This window comes from Lissotriton vulgaris, chromosome 1_1 (genome assembly GCF_964263255.1).
Source record: "Lissotriton vulgaris chromosome 1_1, aLisVul1.2, whole genome shotgun sequence".
In the NCBI taxonomy this organism is placed as follows: Eukaryota; Metazoa; Chordata; class Amphibia; order Caudata; family Salamandridae; genus Lissotriton; species Lissotriton vulgaris.
This window is the reverse complement of record NC_141685.1, coordinates 1,733,967,030-1,733,986,957: the sequence shown is the minus strand read 5'-3', so window position 1 is coordinate 1,733,986,957 and position 19,928 is coordinate 1,733,967,030. Positions and strand designations below refer to the sequence as shown.

Genomic DNA, 19,928 nt, shown 5'->3' with positions numbered 1-19,928 from the left:
TAGGTGGCCATGCATAAAAGTATGGTGTCCTTGGTGTGGTATTTCTCAGAAGGTCCCCTTCCGACTTTGTAATCCAGCCCTCTGTTTCTGCTTCTTCCACCATGGTTGCAACCTCGAGTTTCAATGAAGGGGTGGGATCGACTTTGATGACTTTGTAATGGCGCTTATTGCTTAGTATTCTTAAGCATTCAGTACTGTATTCCTTGGTGTTCTGGACTACTACCCCTCCGCCTTTATCTGCAGGTTTTATCACTATGTCATTGTGTAGTTCTCTCAGCAGCAATCTTTCTTGGTTGCTCAAGTTCTGAAATGTCTTTTTCTTGTTCGGATTCAGATTTTCAATTTCTTTATATACCGCCTTTTCAAAGGTGAGTATTTCTACTGGGGAACACAACCATGCTGAGGACCTATCTGACACAGGCCTGTGGAACAAATCAACATAGCTCCCTTCCACACAAACAACACCAGTAGAAATACTTACTTTTGAAGAAATGTCACTGGATACAACACAACAACCATTTAGCACTTATTAGGCACAAAAGTAAGAGTGCACATAAAAAATGTAAGGACACCTAAATTTGATTATGGATTTCTCTTGTTTCAGCAGTTGACCATACAAGGAAAAGGTCCTCAGTGTATGGTCTGTATGTAAATGTGCATGCTTTTCAAAAAAACTATGTGATTTGTACATGCCAATAGGCTGTTTATTATAACTAGCAGGGAAAACACAGGTCCTGAAGAAAGCCAATTGACCTTTCAGGTGTTTCTGGCTGAAACATGTTGACCAATTAGATAATTGGGACCATTATATCGTAATATAGTGTCACTTTTCATACCTTTGATCCACCCCCTAAACTACACCATTAAATAACTTAGGTTTCTGAGTACATTTTAAACTCACCAAGATCCCCTGCCTTCACTCACAGTTATCACAGATATCCACTTACAAACAAGACAAGTCCACTCATACACATAAGGTGTGTGAGTGAGGGTCCAATGATGAAGCAAGCCACATGTGGTACCTGTGGGTGGGTTGGTTTGGAGGACGCATATTACCAGAGGGACTGCAAGTCCCAGGGAGCCAGTGGTATTGCCGGCACCTGAGCCTGCTTTTGCCCGCACCGGAGACTACATTACTTCTTGCCGCTCCCGCTTCGCGGGAGCCGCTGCGCCTGTGTTGGTTTGGAGTACCCATATTACCAGAGGGACTGCAAGTCCCAGGGAGCCAGTGGTATTTCCCGCACATGAGCCTGCTTTTGCACCTATTTAACAACTCAACGCCCCCGCTTTGCGGAACGCGCGCGGGCACGTGCCGGGCAAAGCCCAGGCCAATGGTGGGCCCTTTTGAGCCCGTTCGTGACCGGATAAGGCCAGGCTGGACCCCCCTCTTAGTTGTCCAGCATTGTAAGGTCAGTCTCTTCCTACTTATTGAGGCTTCACTGGGTCCATCCCTTACGTGTTCCTAGATATTGTGCTTCACTAATGATGAATTCCCAGGAGGGGAGGGGGAGGGGGAGGAACGCTTTCATGGGCGGAAGTGTAGCTGGGACTTTGGACCAATTTATAGTAAGAGCCAGTTCGGTCTTAGCCCATTAAATCGCCCTGACTGAGCAGCGTTTATCTCTTGATCCCCTGCAAAACAAACGGTCGTCTTTGGGTGGATTAATGCTTTTACGCTCGCCAGAAGGCTGTCTGGCTACAGGTTCAGATTCTCCTAACTCTATAGGAGGCTCCAGCCAGACTCCATCATTACCGCTGGACATTTCCACAATAATGGAGCTACCAACTAGTCCTGCCCCCCAAGATCTGGTGCAAAAGGGCTCTTCAAGCTCCACATTACAACGAGTCACTACAAGGTCTGTGCCCAAACCCAAATCCCAAGTATCGGAAATTCTACCGAGCTGGCCTCAAAGAGGAAGCTGGGAGGGGGCCCCCAAAGGCAAAAAAACGCGAAGATGCCCAATGTGATTAAGAAAGGTGGGTTGGCGCCTTTATCACTGCCAACGACATCTGAGCCTCAGTCTACCATTTTCACATCTGGCATTCAGAACACGGATATAGCCGGAAACCCAACGTTTGAAAACGAAGAGAGACTATAGGCTAGAATGGGGACCCTTATAACTGCATCCTTTTCTCCAATTCTTGAAAGACTGACTGTAATAGAGGAGAAAATAACTTCTTGCTTTGTCTAATCATGCTTCTGCCATGGCCTTATTAGGGGAAAATAACCGGCCCTCTGAATTGATACCTAATGTTATATCTAACCCCATAATGTCTAATCCCCCACCTGCCATCCCACTAATAATCAACCCGCCATCTAATTTATCTACTAGGAATAGAGGGGTGGTAATTGCTTCTGATGCCGGTACAGTGGCCCAGGGCGCCGGCGTGAGCGAGGAGGGGAATACATCCAGCAAATTTGCCCAGCTCATCCAGAGTTCTCCCAGGGTGGAGGGAGACAGATCCAGCGCTAAGACTTTTAGCAGTACAGTACATAGCAACTGTATGTCTGGCTTAGATAACCAATTAACCTCTGTTCCTGGGAGTACTGGTTATGTTTTTCCTGCAACACACTCTGGGCTGGGAAACAGCTTGACTAGACATGATCCCAGGGTAGTAAACCTTCCTCCTGCTGCCACACAATTGGTTGTGGGCCTGAGGAAGGTACCTACTCTACAGGATGGCCAGATAGAATCTACCAAGCAGCTAATGGCAAAAACAATGCACTGGCTTTATGTACAACTGAAGGAAGCAGGGTATGGGGCTGGGAACTGGAGAACACTGTCTGAGAGGCTGGCTTAGTATATGGTGCTCACTTATGTAAGTGTAGCACCCTGCACTAATCCAGACAACCCTTATGGTGAGTTTAGTGGTCGTAGACAACCTTTGAAAGCTCTCTAAGTGGTAGTCCAGAAGGAGTGTAAAGCAGATTGTATTACCAGTTCTTAATCTTATGGTATAGGTTAAGTGAAAAGAACCACACTGTGTAGTTATAAAAATAGGTATTTATGATTAACACTCAGTAACACAATGTATTATCTCCTACCCGGAGATACAACACAATACACACAATGCTTTGTCAATAGAATACGTAAATAGCACAGAATACACAGTGGTCTCAAGGGGGACACCAAACCATATATTAAAATAGTGGAATGCGGACCACGACCTAAGTCAAGAAGGGACCCAGAAGACGTAGAATAGCCAGGGACCCAAAAAACAACCCAAGGAGAGTATCTGGGAACCCCATGGAGGTCGTGTGCAGAGTGGGAACACATCGACTTGCTTAATGTTAGTGGATAGGTAAGTCGTGTCACAATTTTAAAGAAGAAGAACCCTTCCCAGCAGATCCTGAAGAAACACCGTGGAGGATGGAAGGTTGGAGAGTCACCCCACCCGTGGATAGGCCAGGAACCAGGATACCTACCCCAGGGAAGCAGGTTGCATAGGTGCGAAGTGACGTCGGAAACAGCCGTAGACCACAATGTAGGACTTCAGAAACGATGCAGCTGGCGAAGAAAGTGAAAGTGTCCGGTGGAACCTAAAGTTGGATTAAAGATGAGAGGTACCTGCAAGCAAAGGGGAAAGAGTCTATGCCACTGAGAAGTTACCAGGAGGCAGGGAAGACGAATGCCCACCGATGTTGGTGATGCAGGAGAGTTGACGGTGCCCTTGAAGTTGCAGCTGCATGGACAAGGCAACACAGAGGAGGACCGGGAGCCATGCACGAGCTGTCCCACATCGGATTTCAAGAGCCAAGGGGTCAGTGTTCCGCAGGGGCACCAACAAGCCTTGGCAACGGCAACCAACATAGTTGAAGAAAAAGGTACAATGTCAGGACCAGCAAGGTCCAAGTGACTCACCACAAGCATGTAAATCAGAGCATGCCCCGAGCAAGTAGCAGGAGAGCCCACTGGAGCCAAAGAAGACCCTCAAGAGGACCCATGGGTCGAAGGCACAGGAGTGACAAGAGGACCTCAAGCAGCTCACCAAAAGATGAAGGCCCACGGTGCAGAGGATGTGATGCAGCGAAGATCTTGGCTGCAGTATATGCATGGGATAGTAGTTTCCTGGAGCCCGAAGATCTCTGAAGGAGAGAGTCAACAAGCCTTGGCAACGGCAAGTCAATGCGGTTCACAGGGGTTCTGTTAGAGCGGTTCCTACGAGTGATACTGGACTCAAACTCGGTGAGAAGACAGTGCAGACCTCGGGGGAGTTGCAGAACCACCACCTGTGTTACTGAGCTTTTTGGAGTCCGTGGAGCCCAGGATACGCATTATGGTCAGCTGTGTTGCTGTGCCTGCAGATGCAGGGGAGTGACTCCTTCACTCCAAGGGAGATTTCTTTAGATCTCTTGGATGTCCACAAGCCCTGTGAAGAATATTTATGGAGTACAGAAACAGACTTTGCAGCAGACTTGCAGGAGGACGAGACCAGGAGCAGCAGTCTAGGTTCCCAACGTGAAGTTCAGCGGCGGTCCAGAGTGCCCAGACAGTTGAAGTTGAAGTGGTATGTGAGCTGAATCTTTCCCCTTGACAAATCGAGGGACCCACCCACAAGTAAGCCCTTAAGTACCCTAAGGAAAGGGTGTGAATAATTCAGGGGTCTGTCCCAGAGGAGGGGCTGAAAAGTGGGGAGTATACTCCCATGTCCTTTGTCCATTTTCGCACCTTTGCTGGAGTCAACAGCTCCCTGGACTGGATTATTCAAGGAGGCCACCAAATGTGCCCTTCAAGCAGTCTGAGTGGCACTGGCAAGCGCCCCCACCCTGTCCCAATGCGCTATATCCTGTCTGGGAGGTGGTCAAACCTCCCTGTGACAGGATACTTACTGTCCTGGCTTTCTCTTCTCGAGCTTGGCTCAGCATCAGGAGGGCAGAATCCTGTCTCTGGTCCGCAGCAGCCATAGTTTGCTGTCTGGATCTAGGAGACTGGTATGGGGAAGTACTGAGGGCCTCCCGGATGTGCTTTACAGTGCATGGAATCATACCTCCCACACGATTAACGTTGTGGAGGGATGATTCCCATGCATGGAATCATACCTCCCACAGTGTTTACCGTGTCAAGGTATAATTCTAACATGCTTGCTACCAAACACAACAGGGTTCATTGCAGCCAGTTTGGAGATGGTCATCGCATAATGACGCATGGCCACTCTATGTATATTAATAGCTGATGCACTAACAACCCAAGAGAATGGACTCCGAAGGTTGTAGAAGTGTACTGCTCATGCAGTGGCACACTCACACTTAGAACTGAGCACCCTGGCTTCAGGATTGAAAGGACTGCCTTAAGGGTGACTTATAGATTTTAAGTGCAGTGACCCCTGATATCAGGAACCTTATATCTGCCGTAAGTGGTGCTAGCACCAGATTACACAGGTTGCAATGGCAGGCCTGTAGTCACAATTTTAGTGGTCTCTCATGGGGGGCATAATACATGCTTCAGCCCATAGGAGACCCCTACTGTACCTATGCCCTGGGTACCTTAGTACAATATACGAGGGACGTATCAGGGTACACAAGTAGCCAATCAAGAGTGTCCCTAAGTATTGACCATGTCCAATTTAGGGAAGAAGCATAGAGACTGGAGTCCAGATTAGCAGGATCCTAGTCAGACTAGTCAGTAAAACATAATGACACCAGCAAAAAGTGAAAGCAGGTCGTACTTTCCTACACACTGTCATTGATTATCAAAGGGTTCTGCTGAAATAAAGGGACATTCTGATAATTATAATAAATCCTTTATTTCACTTTTTGGAGCATCATTGGGGCATCGGGGAAATTCTCCATGGTTCTGTCTCTTATTATGAATAATCTGTACAGAGGTCATTTGAGCTGGGGCTACTGACTGAATCACCTTACTCTCAGACATCATATTCCTCTTCAGAGAATTCATCTGATCACAATTCTGAACTATGTTAGGATTCATAGTACAATCTTATTACCAATGCACAACCTTGCTACAAATACGGTATATGGCGCTTTCTTCAAGTCACTAATGCTCATATTCATGTCCGAGTTATCAACAAAACCTCTACCTCCTTAAGGAAAGATACTGCCTGTATACGCGTACTGAACATCATTTTGAACGCCACCTCCCTGCATGCCCATGTGAATATCTGAAACAGAATCCTCTGCCCACTTCTCTGTGCCAACTTTGTTGGTGTCAAAATGCAATGACATTGTCCCACTAAACCTTTATTTCTTCCTCTAAGCCTGGAGGGTGATTATAGTTCTGACCCACAAGACACTCTACAATATGAATACTAATATATCAAAAATACTTTAAAATATCAATAATTTTTAAGCTTGCTAAACATCACCAGTAAATTCTTCAGTCACATATCCACATTGGTTTAACATTATTTAACATATCTTTTCTTAAGCAGTGTTGATAAAACAAATTCCTATGCATATAAAATTATTTAGACCCCATCCTACAATTTATTCACTCCGACAGTCATCAAAAACACACTTTCTGTTATGCTAGCCATACAAACCAAGACCCAGCCACTCCACACATACACAGAACATAGTACAACTGGGAAAAATGTTCAGCAAATTTCAACCATTGGAATGTTGTGAACTGGAGTCACTCCTAAACTTGGTTGTCGCAAGTTTTGGTGTGGAAAATAATTTCATCCAAAAACCTTCTTCAGGGTCAGACAAACAATGAGACTACTTCAATGGGTGGCCAATGGAGGATAATACTGTCATACAGATCTGTGAGCACAAAAATCAATGTATGATTCCCTTTTCTCTGTTCTTCATCTACTCTTTGAGTCCGATAAAGTACTTCTCATAGACTTGTTTCAAAAAGAATCTGTGCATTTTCTTCTTCCAGTGCGAAATGCACAGATCCAACACTATTAAAGTCTCCTTTTAATTGCTTCAATGAATTCCTCCTCTAGAGACATTACGTCCAAAGAATCGTCCATTTATGAGGTCGAGAATGGTAAGCGGGCTACTGGAATGTCTGAGAAGATTCATGTTTTGAGAATTCATCTGATCACAATTCTGAATTTTGTTAGGATTCCACTTTACAATCTTGCTTCCAATGCCCAAACGTGTTAAAAATATGGACACAGGTGCTTTTTTTCAGGTCACTAATGTTCATATATTTATGTTTGAGTTATCAACAAACCCTCTACATCCTTAAGGAAAAATACTGCCTGTATACGCATACTGAGCATCACCTGGAACACCAACTCCCTGCATGCCCATGTGCATATTTGAAACAGAATTCAAATTCAAGTCTACCATGGAAGAACTCCTCTGCCCACTTCTCTGTGCCAATTTTGTCGGTGCCACAATGTACCTCTCCTTGATCTTTCTCTAATTGGCCTCATGAGTATCAGTACAAAACCTTTCATTCTCGTCTATGGATTTTGAATGCTATAACATCACATTCTGCTGTATCTGAGAGCTAAGCTCTGGGCACAACCCAACCACAAACTCTTATACAACCCCACTGAGGCCTTCAGGGGTTAGGTCTTTTGTCCCACTGTTCTGTATGTAAATCTGCATTAGCCTCTCATAATAAGCATGCATTGATTCCTTTGGCTCTTGGGTTGCACTCATAATGTTGGACCACTTCCCCTCTCTCTGAGAGACTTCAGTTTCAAATGCTCAATAAACTCTCTATATTTGATCATTGCATTTAGCTACAGACCATTTTGGGCTGTTCTATTGGGCTCCTGTGTGGGACAATTCATGACCCCCTTGTGCTACATCTACAAATCCCTATAGACAACAACAAACAATGTATTCAAATCTTACCAAAGCACTTTCGGACAGTCACAATCCTTTCTACATCTTCAAACCATTTCAATGGTTCCTCTCTCAGCTTAAGGAAATTCTTGGTAATTAAAAGAAGATCAGATTGACCCCAGGAATATGTACATACACTCCTCTATGCCCTTCTCTTAAGAGAAACTTACAAGTCAATCCGCCCTTGGCCTCACATCCCCTTCAGCTCCACCGAGTGCCTTTTTCTTCCTTGAAGTGAAAAGCTAAATCTGGCTGACCATGGTTCAGCACCTAAATTTCTAGGTAGAAAACAACAAATAAAGAGTCTGTGCAACAGCTTCCGGAGTTCGCCGTACTTCCACTCCACTGGAAACCAGATAAGTATGTTCATAAAAGAAAGGAAGGTGCACCAGAAAGAAGTCAGTAAGCTTCAACTATTTCCCCAAAAATATATTCTTTATTGTGGCAGTAGTTAAAATTGGACATCAGCCAACGAATTTCGTTCCGGTTGGAACTTAGTCATGGCTCAAATATCTTAATCGCAATCCGATTTTATGTATGCCGGTCAATGTTGACCAAAATTCAGTAACAGCACATAAGGGCCTAATCTCGCAAGCAACAAAGACTGTTGACCTAGACAGTTCCAATGTCCCACAATCTTCCGACAAAGGATGGCCCAAGATATTAGTCCAAGTCCTCCAACTCCACAAATAAGTGGGGTTGAAGTGCACAAAAACCGCTCCAATATTTCAATATTCCAAAGGCCGGTGTAGCCGCCAATAGGTCAGTGTAGACGCAAGCAGCAACGATCCTTCATCCGGACCTTCAAAAAAAGGCCTTTTTCTTCCTTACCTTGTTCCTTCTGTCCTTGCCTATTTGTCAATGAACTTCCTTAATTCTCCCTACTCTTTTGTGTTTTCATTAACTCTTCAATGTAAGCCTTCAAACTTGGTACTTTGATTTCTTTTATCTCCTTGTCGCATTACCATGCTAATAATTTCCTGAAAAATTGTCTTCCCATTCATACTTATCTTATACTCCTAAGCCAACTCATCTAATTTCTTATGAGCCTTATGGGCCTGTCTAGTAGCTTCCTTGCTCAAATGTCTTAACTTTGCCTCATCGTAAGTATTCAATCTCTCTGGATCGATTGTACCCTTCAAAATATATTTGAATTCTATCTGTAATTGTATTACATCACTGTAGGGAGGTGTGATTCTATGTCTGCAATGGAGGTAACTGTAGGTGCAACATTTGCACCAGTAGATGCACTTGATACAGAAGCAGATGTTCCTTCTTTTGGTGCACTTGGGCAGTGGATACAATTGGACCCTCAATAACACTGGCCCCTAAACTTCCAGTCTCTGACCCCTGTTGTGCTGACCCCATGGGAGGGGGCACAACATGATACTGAGGTGGTCTTGAATGTAATACATTGTCTAAGAACTCCTCTTCTTCTTCTTCATCATCATCTGACCCTGTGTTCCTTTTTTTCAGCTGCGCTCTTTCTTGTCTGTCATCTCACTTTCATTCTCCCTCACAGTTGCAAGATAAACAACATATCTTCATGCCATGCTTGCTGTCTCGAGTTCCATCTCGCTTCCAACCAATTACTAACAGAGTGCCTGATCAGAGTCTTTATTCTGTTATACTCATTCTTATGAGCAGCACACATTCAATATGCCAAAATAATCTGGTCTAGGCTGGTCTCCTATCGTACATCACACATTTTAAGTGCTCATGCTTTCTCACTTTAAAGGTACCATTCTGGGGAAATTGCATGCTCTTCTCAGCAGAGGTCATTGGGTTCTATTCTCTAATTCATAATCAAGTGTTCAACCGCTAATTGAGTGCCATATCATAGGGAAACCTGCCCTCTGGCATTTTCTCTCCTTTACACACGAGGCAAGGCGAGATACTAAACACAATTCCCATTTTCTTCCTGATTCTCAGTCTTCGGCACCATATATCCACAGAAATAAAAGTGCCATTTTCAAAATTGTAATTTAAAATCTGACTTCATCATAAGTTAGATTTTTTAATTACAATTACAAAGACACTAAACATAAACTGGTTAACTGTTTCCATTTGGAAGTTACCACTTATTAAATGTAATAAGGTAACTCCAATGTTATCCTATGGGGAGGGGGGGTAGGTCTTGCAGAAGTGAAAAACGACTGTAGGAGTTTTTCACTACTTGGACATGTAAAACTTAAAAGTTCACGTTCTACTTTTTAAATACCTTGCACCCTGCCCTCTGGGCTGTCCAGGGTCAACCCTAGGGGTGTGTCGCGTCCCACGGAGGTGGGCAGTCTCGAACACTGCCTTGAGACGTTTCTGTTGCAGTAAAACTACAATTCCCATGATTCTAGGTACGCGTGCGACGCCTCTGGCCGATTACGTCACACGCGGAAGACTCAAGACGGAGCGGAGAATGAGAGACCCTTGCTGTTGATTCTGGTATCTATCGAAGACACGGTAGGATTTCTTCCCTCGAGTATCCAGCGTATCCTTTGGAGTGATTCCCTGTGTTTGTTCCCCTTGAGCGCTCATCTCGAGCATTTCCGAACTTTGCTACGGAGCTTGTTGGAGCTCAGGGAGCCCTCGGCTGAGGCTCCATACACGAGTCTCCTCGGAGACTTATTGCAGTGACTGTTTTCTTTGGCAGGTTGCAGCAGTGCACTCCCGTTGCGAGTGCAAACTGGGTGGAATCTCTTCCCGGATTATTTCTCTGAGACATTGTCATGCGATGTTTATGATTTACTCGCACTTGTGAGACACTTTGCCGAATATCCCTCAGTCCAGTGTGGGTCTTGACAATTTGAATTCTGTTTGATAGTAATTACTTTGCTATTATTTTCGGATGTGACTTTGAGCACAAGGGTTGTGCTCACTCTGGACATCGGTGTCAAACCAGTTATGCTGAAGAAGTATTCTGCATTCTTTGTTCTTTGGGCTCCAGTATAAGTACAGATTTGTGTTCATCAGTTGGAGCTTACACTTTAGTTCAATACCACGATTGGCCCACAGGTGAAGTTCAACCAGAGGTCTAATCGTGTGGGCATTGGATATTAACTATTGTTTTCTATCTTGTACAATTACAACAGGGGTTTATGAGCTTCGCCTGGCTGGCTATTTACCATTTGCCCTCTGTTGAAGCCTTAGATGTCATAACATTTGGTACGTGTATGTCATACAGAAGTGTATTAAGTAATGTGCATCAGATTCAAAAGATAACCTTAAGATTCTTGTGTTCTAGATCAGGGATACATGTTCTACACTTCTGATTGCCAGGCAAAGCCAACCTTTTCCCTCCCACCAGGTAAATGAGCCTTCAGATACCTTTAGCTGGTAGGCTGTACCTTGTGTTATATGTGTGTATTATATGTACAAGTGTGTGCTTGACTCATAGTGCCTTGTTCTCGTTTCAGCATCCTCTCCCTGCTGCTCCCTTCCTACCCTTCCTGATATCCCTCACTTGACCACTTCTGCGAGTCTGTTCTCATTCAGACCCAGAGGCTGTCGAGAGGTGGAACCCTTTATAGCATCGTACGATCCTGAGGACACCAGGACCTGACAGGGTGACTTGGATGTATTAAAAAGGAAAGATTGGGCCTCACAAAAGATTTATTTTGACAAGTTGAAATTGCAGTTTAAAACTGCACTCACAGGCTACAATGGCAGGTCTGAGGTGTGCTTCAAGGGCTACTTAAGTGGGTGGCACAACAAGTGCTGCAGGCCTACTAGTGGTACAAAAGGGGGTTGTGATGAACTGAGCATCTGAATCAATCAAACACTCATACCCAGTCAAAAGATCTGGGTTTAATCCATCACCGTTCTTTAGCCCACTCTGCCACCCCAGTTCAGACATGGCTATATGCAAATCAGTCTGACCCTGTGCCTCATGGGAACAGTCCAGCCCGAACTGCCAAGCCATGTCTTCCCTGGACCGGAAACAAGCTTCCGAGGACTGGTTTCTGGCATTCCAGCCGTCTTCAGCCCGGCTTGCTTGAATCCAGTGGCAAAGTGAGCAAGGGACTCACGTTTAAGCATACCCTGCCACACTTATGGCGGCCAAAAGCGGTACAAAAGGGGGTGGTGATGGACCTAGCATCTGAATCAATCAAACACTCACACCCAGTCAAAAGATCTGGGTTTAATCCATCACCGTTCTTTAGCCCACTCTGCCACCCCAGTTCAGACATGGCTATATGCAAATCAGTCTGACCCTGTGCCTCATGGGAACAGTCCAGCCCGAACTGCCAAGCCATGTCTTCCCTGGACCGGAAACAAGCTTCCGAGGACCGGTTTCAGGCATTCCAGCCGTCTTCAGCCCAGCTTGCTTGTATCCAGTGGCAAAGTGAGCAAGGGACTCACGTCTGAGCATACCCTGCCACACTTATGGCGGCCAAAAGCGGTACAAAAGGGGGTGGTGATGGACTGAGCATCTGAATCAATCAAACACTCACACCCAGTCAAAAGATCTGGGTTTAATCCATCACTGTTCTTTAGCCCACTCTGCCACCCCAGTTCAGACATGGCTATATGCAAATCAGTCTGACCCTGTGCCTCATGGGAACAGTCCAGCCCGAACTGCCAAGCCATGTCTTCCCTGGACCGGAAACAAGCTTCCGAGGACCGGTTTCTGGCATTCCAGCCGTCTTCAGCCCGGCTTGCTTGAATCCAGTGGCAAAGTGAGCAAGGGACTCACGTCTGAGCATACCCTGCCACACTTATGGCGGCCAAAAGCGGCACAAAAGGGGGTGGTGATGGACTGAGCATCTGAATCAATCAAACACTCACACCCAGTCAAAAGTTCCGGGTTTAATCCATCACCGTTCTTTAGCCCACTCTGCCACCCCAGTTCAGACATGGCTATAAGCAAATCAGTCTGACCCTGTGCCTCATGGGAACCGTCCAGCCCGAACTGCCAAGCCATGTCTTCCCTGGACCAGAAACAAGCTTCCGAGGACCGGTTTCTGGCATTCCAGCCGTCTTCAGCACGGCTTGCTTGAATCCAGTGGCAAAGTGAGCAAGGGACTCACATCTGAGCATACCCTGCCACACTTATGGCAGCCAAAAGCGGTACAAAAGGGGGTGGTGAGGCACAGGGTCAGACTGATTTGCATATAGCCATGTCTGAACTGGGAAGGCAGAGTGGGCTAAAGAACGGTGATGGATCAAACCCAGATCTTTTGACTGGGTGTGAGTGTTTGATTGGTTCAGATGAGTAGTATAGGGGACATACCTTCCATCACCATTCATTTTTTGACAGGTGGGAACGCCCCCTGGAAGTGACGTAGGAGCCGGATGTCCCGCCCCAGAAGTCCTGCCCCGGAAGTCGGGGGCCGGAAGTCCCTCCCCGGAAGTCCCTCCCCGGAAGTCCCTGGCCGGAAGTCTGGGGCCGGAAGTCCAGGGTCTGAGGGCACCCTCCCCCAGAGGGGCAGTGGTGGAAGTGGGGCATGTGTAGTGTGTGAGTGCCCTTCACACAGGAATTAATGGATGTGTGTCAAGGGGTGTAGAGTGATGGTGTGGGGTGCCTAGGGCTAGCGGCAAGGCCGCCAGTAGGACCTACAGGGGTGTTTTAGAGTTGTGGGATGGATGAGCAGAGACTTACCTGTGTGCGCCATGTTTGTTGGGTCAGCAGGGACATGCCTGGGCAAGCAGGGACATGTCTGGGCATGTCCACTGGCTAGTAGAGGCTGCAGCCTGATGTTGCTTGAGCAGCGTCGAGGTCCATCTGTGGAATGGGAGCCCTAGAGTGTTTCAGGGTCTTTTTTGGGAGATAGGCCAGCCCCCCAGGAGGCGTGCCTGTTGCCGATGGAGTTCCTGAGTGGTGGCCTGAGGCGTGGGGGCGTGCCATAGGCAGCAGCGGGAAGGAAAGCCATTGGCCCTAAAAGAGGAGGGAAGTTAGGCCATTGGATTGCGATGGTGGTAATTTTGCCGCCTAATTTTAAAAAGTCTATGGGCGAAAGTGACAGCATTTATGAAAATAAAAACAAGGGTTATGCAATTGTGGTTTCTTTTACATATGTGGTAATGTATTTGGGGTGATAAACATGGTCATCTTGTAAAGCAGCAGCAGGGGATTGGCAACATGTCCAGGCAGTGTTCTGTAACATGCTGGACTGTGCTACATCAGCCCCAGACTGCTAGGGTGCCTGTGCAATATCTTGCACAACCTAAGTTTAAAGGGCCTGGTGTAAAATGATTCCTATTGTGAAAAGGAAAAAATAAATACATATTTAAATGTCTCTGATGTAAAATGATGTCTGTTATGGAGACCAAAATAGGGGAAATAAATAAAAACACCCTCTGTGCAGTTGTCATTTCTTTCTTTCTAAAGGAACTTAATGTTTGAGGGATAATAAACACGGGCCTGTATGTAATGCAACTGTGTGGGCTGTGTATCAGGACAGTGCCTGGTTCTTTATCATACTAAGGTGCTGTCACAGACCTAAACAGTAAAGTTTCTGGTGCAACATAATGCACAGCCAAAGTTGAAATGCACAATGTAAGTGACAATTACTCAAAGAAAATAATAAAATAAACCTTTTTAAAGGCACTGATGTAAAATGATACAAGTCATGAAAAGGAAAATAAAATACATAGTGATGACATGTGTTGTGTATTGTGTTTTCTTTCTAAGTGAGGGTAATGTGTTGGAGTTTATTAATAAGGGTCAGTATGTAGGGCAAAACCTAACACCACGCCAATCTACACCACACCAAATCGCAACATCCTACACATTGCACCACCGGATACAAGTATACTTATACCAGATTATAACATCCCACACTTTATACCAAGCCATATCACATGCTATCATATTGTACCCCACGCACCCATCAACCCCTCCCTTAGTTCCATATGGTTCCACCACAGACTACATCACTCCATGCAGTATACATGCCATTCAATACCACAACTATCCATATATAGGAGTAATTACATACAACATCACAGCACAGCAGGACTATACAACAACAAAGTTCACTTAGTACATATCACCACACCGCACCACCGAACACACCAACATACCACACAAGACAATCTCATATTGCACCACTCCACTTGAGTCTACCTCACTACAGCCCATTATATCATGTACCAACATATTCCATCATGTCACATCATCAATTTTCAACACCACCTCTCTAAGTACCACACCACTCTCAACACACACACAATACCACACCATGCCACACTTTCTCGGACTTTGGCACACCATATCAATACGTCTCACCTTAAAGGTCTGTGTACCACATCACCAAATGCCACATAACACCATACCTCACCTTACCACACTAAATTGCCATGTAATTACTATACAATTCAATGTATTACAATAGCCAAGAACACACTTGACTCCCCACACCGCCCTATACCACCCACTGCAACACCACATCATTCTAAACCATACCTACCTGCTTCTTTACATAAGTTACATCAAGACACAAGTCTGACACAGAAAATGAGGGTGTTGAACATCTAGTATACACCATCTATCTAATATTGCAAAACTCTTCCGGTCACTTTGCCGCCCCTCCCAGCACCCTTGTTGTCTTCATACCTCCACACAGGACCATACATTCTATGGTATACAACACACCCTACTGTACCACAACACACCTCCTTGTTCACCATACCACATATGTGGTATGGAGAAGCGTGGCTCAGTGGTTAGAGGCGGCAGACCCGGAAGCTGAGATCGGCCGTGGACCAGGGTTCGATTCCCCGCCTCGGCGGGTCTCGGGCTCAAAATTCCACGGAGTCGACAATTCTCGCTCCGGTGCCTACTCGACTCACGGGGTCACACTCTGCGACTCTTGGCAATAGCTTGCTTAATCTCCACTATGGCCTCTCGTGGCGGGATGCCTGGCTTTCACCTTGTGGATACCCAGCCGGGGTATCTCACAGGGGAATACCAGGACGGGTTCCCTAAGCAAGCGCCTTGAGACCCCTGGGTTAAAGTGTTGCGCTATATAAATCGAAACACATTTACATTTACATATGTCACATAGCACCACAAAATCTAACACCACACTAATGTACACCACACCAATCTATACCACACCAAAACGCAACATCCTACACATTGCACCACCGGATACAAGTATACTTATTCCAGATTACAACATTCTACACTTTATACCAAGCCACATCACAGGCTATCATATTGCACTCCACCCATCTATCAACCCCTCCCATAGTTCCCTATGGTTCCACATCAGACTACACCACACCATGCAGTAAATGTGCCCTTCGATACCACAACTATCCATATAAGAGCAATTACATTACACATAAAAACACAGCAGAACTATACATAAATAAAGTTCACTTAGTACATATCACCACACCGCACCAGCGAACACACCAACATACCAAACAAGACAATCTCATATTGCACCACTCCACTTCAGTCTACCTCACTACAGCTCATACACCAACATATGCCATCATGTCACATCATCAATTTTTAAGACCACATCTCTCAGTACCATACCACTCTCAACACACACAATACCACACAATGCCACACTTTCTCAAACTTTGGCACGCCATATCATTACCTATCACCTTAAAGGTATGTGTACCACATCACCAAATGCCACATAACACCATACCTCACCTTACCACACTAAATTGCAATCTATTTCTATACAACCAAAAGAAGTACAATAGCCAAGACCACACATGACTCCCCACACCCCCCTACACCACCCACTGCAATACCACATCAGTCTAAACCATGCCAACCTGCTTCTTTACACAAGTTACAGCAAGACACAAGTCTTACACAGAAAATGAGGGTGTTCAACATCTAGTATAAACCATCTATCTATTTATTTATTTATTTATTTATTTAGTCGATTTGTTAAGCGCTCAATTACCCGTGGGTGTCTCAGCGCTGAGAGAGAGAACTGGTCCATGAGGAGTTATTGCGTGAACAGCCAGGATTTTATCTGCTTGCGGAAAGAGAGAAGAGATGTGGAGGCTTTGATGTAATGTGGAAGACTGTTCCATAGTTTAGAAGTGGTAACTATGAAGGATCTGTCTCCCCAGGAGACTTTCTTAGTCCTGGGAACCTGCATGAGTCCAGCGGTTGAGGATCTTAGGGATCTGGCAGGTTTGTAAGGACAGAAGGAATCTTTCAAATACGCTGGACCTTGACCATGAATTGCTTTATAGGCAATACAGAGGGCCTTGAACTTAGTTCTCTTCTTTACAGGCAGCCAGTGAAGCTCTCGGAGTGTCCCAGAAATGGAGGCATACTTAGGACATCCCGTAATCAATCTGGCCGCCGCATTTTGCACCAGTTGTAATTTCTTTAGAACACCTTCTTGAGCATTGACTAGCAGACCATTACAATAGTCAATGCGGGCCATGATGAGTGCGCTGATCAACGTTTTTGTCATATTCATGGGAAGATAAGGTAGGAGTTTTTTTATCATTCTCAAGGTATAGAATGAGGAGGATACTACCGCGTTGACGTGGTGCATGAAGGTAAGTTTGGTGTCCAGTATAACTCCGAGATTTCTTGCCTTGGTCACAGGGGAAGGGGGGGGTCCCAGGGCATCAGGCCACCATGTGGGAGACCAAGCAGGGGAGAGATTGCCAAACAGCATCACCTCCGTTTTATCGGAGTTTAATTTCAGGCAGTTTCTTGCCATCCAATTACTTATTGCCAGCATTCCCAGATTAAAGTTGGCGGCCACTTCATCTCCGTTTTTGTTTATGGCTAGGACAATCTGGGTGTCGTCGGCGTAGGATGTAACTGCTAGGTGATGGATTTTTATGGTCCTCGCTAAGTCTGACACATAGATGTTGAATAATGTGGGACTTAGCGAGGACCCCTGGGGAACACCACAAGGAAGAGTGAAGGGAGGTGAGTTGAAGTTGCCGAAGGCATCGGATTGAACTCGATCGGTGAGGAATGAGGCAATGAGTTCTTTCGCTGCACCCGTGATGCCTGCCGTTTCGACACGGTCGATCAAAGTGGAGTGATCGACCGTGTCGAAGGCCGCAGACAGGTCCAGCAGAATGAGCACTGCTGATCCTCCACTATCCAGAGACTTCCTGATTTCCTCTGTGGCTTTAATAAGCGCAGTTTCCGTCCCGTGTCCCTTCCGGAAGCCAAATTGTGTTTCGTCCAGGCAGTTGTTTTGATCTATAAAATCTGAAATTTGTGTATTCATTATTTTTTCCACAATTTTGGCAGGGAGTGGGAGGCAGGCGATAGGACGATAATTGGCAACTATCGTAGGATCAAGTGAGCTTTTTTTGATAAGAGGTTTGACAATGGCTTTTTTCCAGATGGAAGGAAAAGTAGTGGACAGGAACATTGTATTAAAAATATCGGTGAGTTTAGGGCTTATAATTTCGGGGAAGTTTTTGAGAATGGCGGGGGGACATGGGTCTTCCGGAGATCCGGAATTCGTGGTGCGTAAGAGATGAGACACCAATTCAGAGGAGATCTGAGAAAATTCCTGGAAGGAACTGGGAGGGTTTGTTCGAAGGGGGTTGGTAGAGTTCATGTCCGACGGAGTTTGGTCATTAGAGGCGGAGTGAGGGTGTCCAGTACCATTGGCATGCGCTTTAAATTGGGAGAAGATGTCCGTGACTTTTTTTTGGAAATGGTTTGCCAGAGAGTTACATAATTCTTGGGTATATGTAATAGGGGTGGATGCTGTTTGTCCAGAGAGACGCGTCACTACCTGGAAGAGTTGTTTGGTTGAGTCTTGAGCAAGATTAATTTGACTGCTATAGTACTTACTTTTCTCTTTGATGATTAGTTGTTTGTAGTTAAGCAGCATGATTTTATAGAGGGATTTTTGCTCTGGGTCGTAGTCACGTCTCCATTTGCGTTCTTGGCGCCTACAGTGTTGTCTTTCCAGTCTAAGAGTATCATTGAACCAGGGTGAGGACTTGATGTTTCTGTTGGAGGATTGTTTCTTAAGTGGGACTGTTTGATCGACAGTGTTTCGGATCCAAGTGGTGTAGTTAATGGCAGCTAGTTCAGGGTCAGCCTCAGTGGGTGGTAGGGAGGTCAATAGTGAGGATTGGGAAGCAGGAATGTCGATGCTTTTCCAGGCTCTGAATTTATTTAAGGGTGGGGAGGTGTGGAGTCGGGGGGGAGTAGGTTGTAGTGTAAAATCAAAAAGAATAGCAGAATGGTCCGTCCAGGTAAAGGGAAGGAGATCCTTTATTGCTAGGGATTTCTCGCTAGAGAATAGACCGTCGAGGAGATGGCCCGCAGTATGCGAGGAGCCAGTGACCAATTGTGGGAGTGCTATAGTATTTAGTTCAGATAACAGAGCAGTGGTATCAGGATTATCCAATAGCTCAAGATGGAAGTTAAAATCACCTAAAAAGGTGTACTGACTTTCACCTGCCAGTGGTTCAAGAAGCATGGGTAAACTAGCGAGGAAAGGACTGCGAGGTCCAGGAGGGCGGTAGATAAGTGTACCTTTGAAAGGGGGCGCATTTGGGATAGAGATAGAGAAAGACAAAGCTTCACAGCAAGAGGTGGGGATAGTTTCTGTTCGTACTGTTAGGTTTCCACGGTATATGATGGCTAGTCCGCCTCCTTTTTTAGGAGGAGGTCTGTCCAGTCTAACATTAGAGTATCCTTCAGGGGTAGCAGTAGCGAAATCTGGTCCGCAGGAGAGATCGCCCCATGTTTCGGTAATGAAGAGGAGGTCGATGTTGTGGCTCTCAATGAAATTGGAGATTTCATATTTGTGCTTAGGGAGGGAGCGCACATTTATCAGAGCGGCTATGCATGATTTAGGTAGTGCCTTTTTGTTTGTGATCGTTGTTGGTGAGGGGCGGTAGTTATTAGTGATAAAGGAGCATTTTGGGCAGATGTAAGGAAGGTGGCGTGGTTGTTTTGCTAGATTAATGCGCTGGCATTGATGCGCGGTGGAGTTTAGCGAATGAAGGTAGTCGGAGTTGAACATAATGGTAGTTGCAGGGTTGGTAATGGTGGAACGAGTAGGGGGGGTGGCCCTGGGCCCGGTCCAGGCGCGGACGGGCGCAGACGGGCTTGCCTTAGGCGCGCCTTCGGCGCGCAAACGGCGCTCCCGCTGCGCTCGTCCGCTGCGCTTCCTCCAGTGACACATTAAATAGTGTAGGAGAGGCGGGGGGGCGTGGCCAGAAAAGGGGGCGTGGC

The 19,928-nt window shown here is 45.9% G+C and overlaps 1 long non-coding RNA gene across 5 annotated transcripts in view; it reads right to left on the bottom strand.

Annotated features, from left to right (window-relative positions):
- The window catches only part of LOC147751123 (uncharacterized), a 426,133-nt gene that overhangs the window by 381,104 nt on the left and 25,101 nt on the right, over nucleotides 1-19,928 (bottom strand). For 3 of the 5 annotated variants that reach the window (XR_015295543.1, XR_015295542.1, XR_015295541.1), the window contains one exon: nucleotides 13,363-13,643. The exons of the other annotated variants lie outside the window; for them this stretch is intronic. This is a non-coding gene — a long non-coding RNA (uncharacterized LOC147751123). Of the gene's footprint in view, nucleotides 1-13,362; nucleotides 13,644-19,928 lie in introns of those variants that run through there. 5 annotated transcript variants of the gene reach the window in all.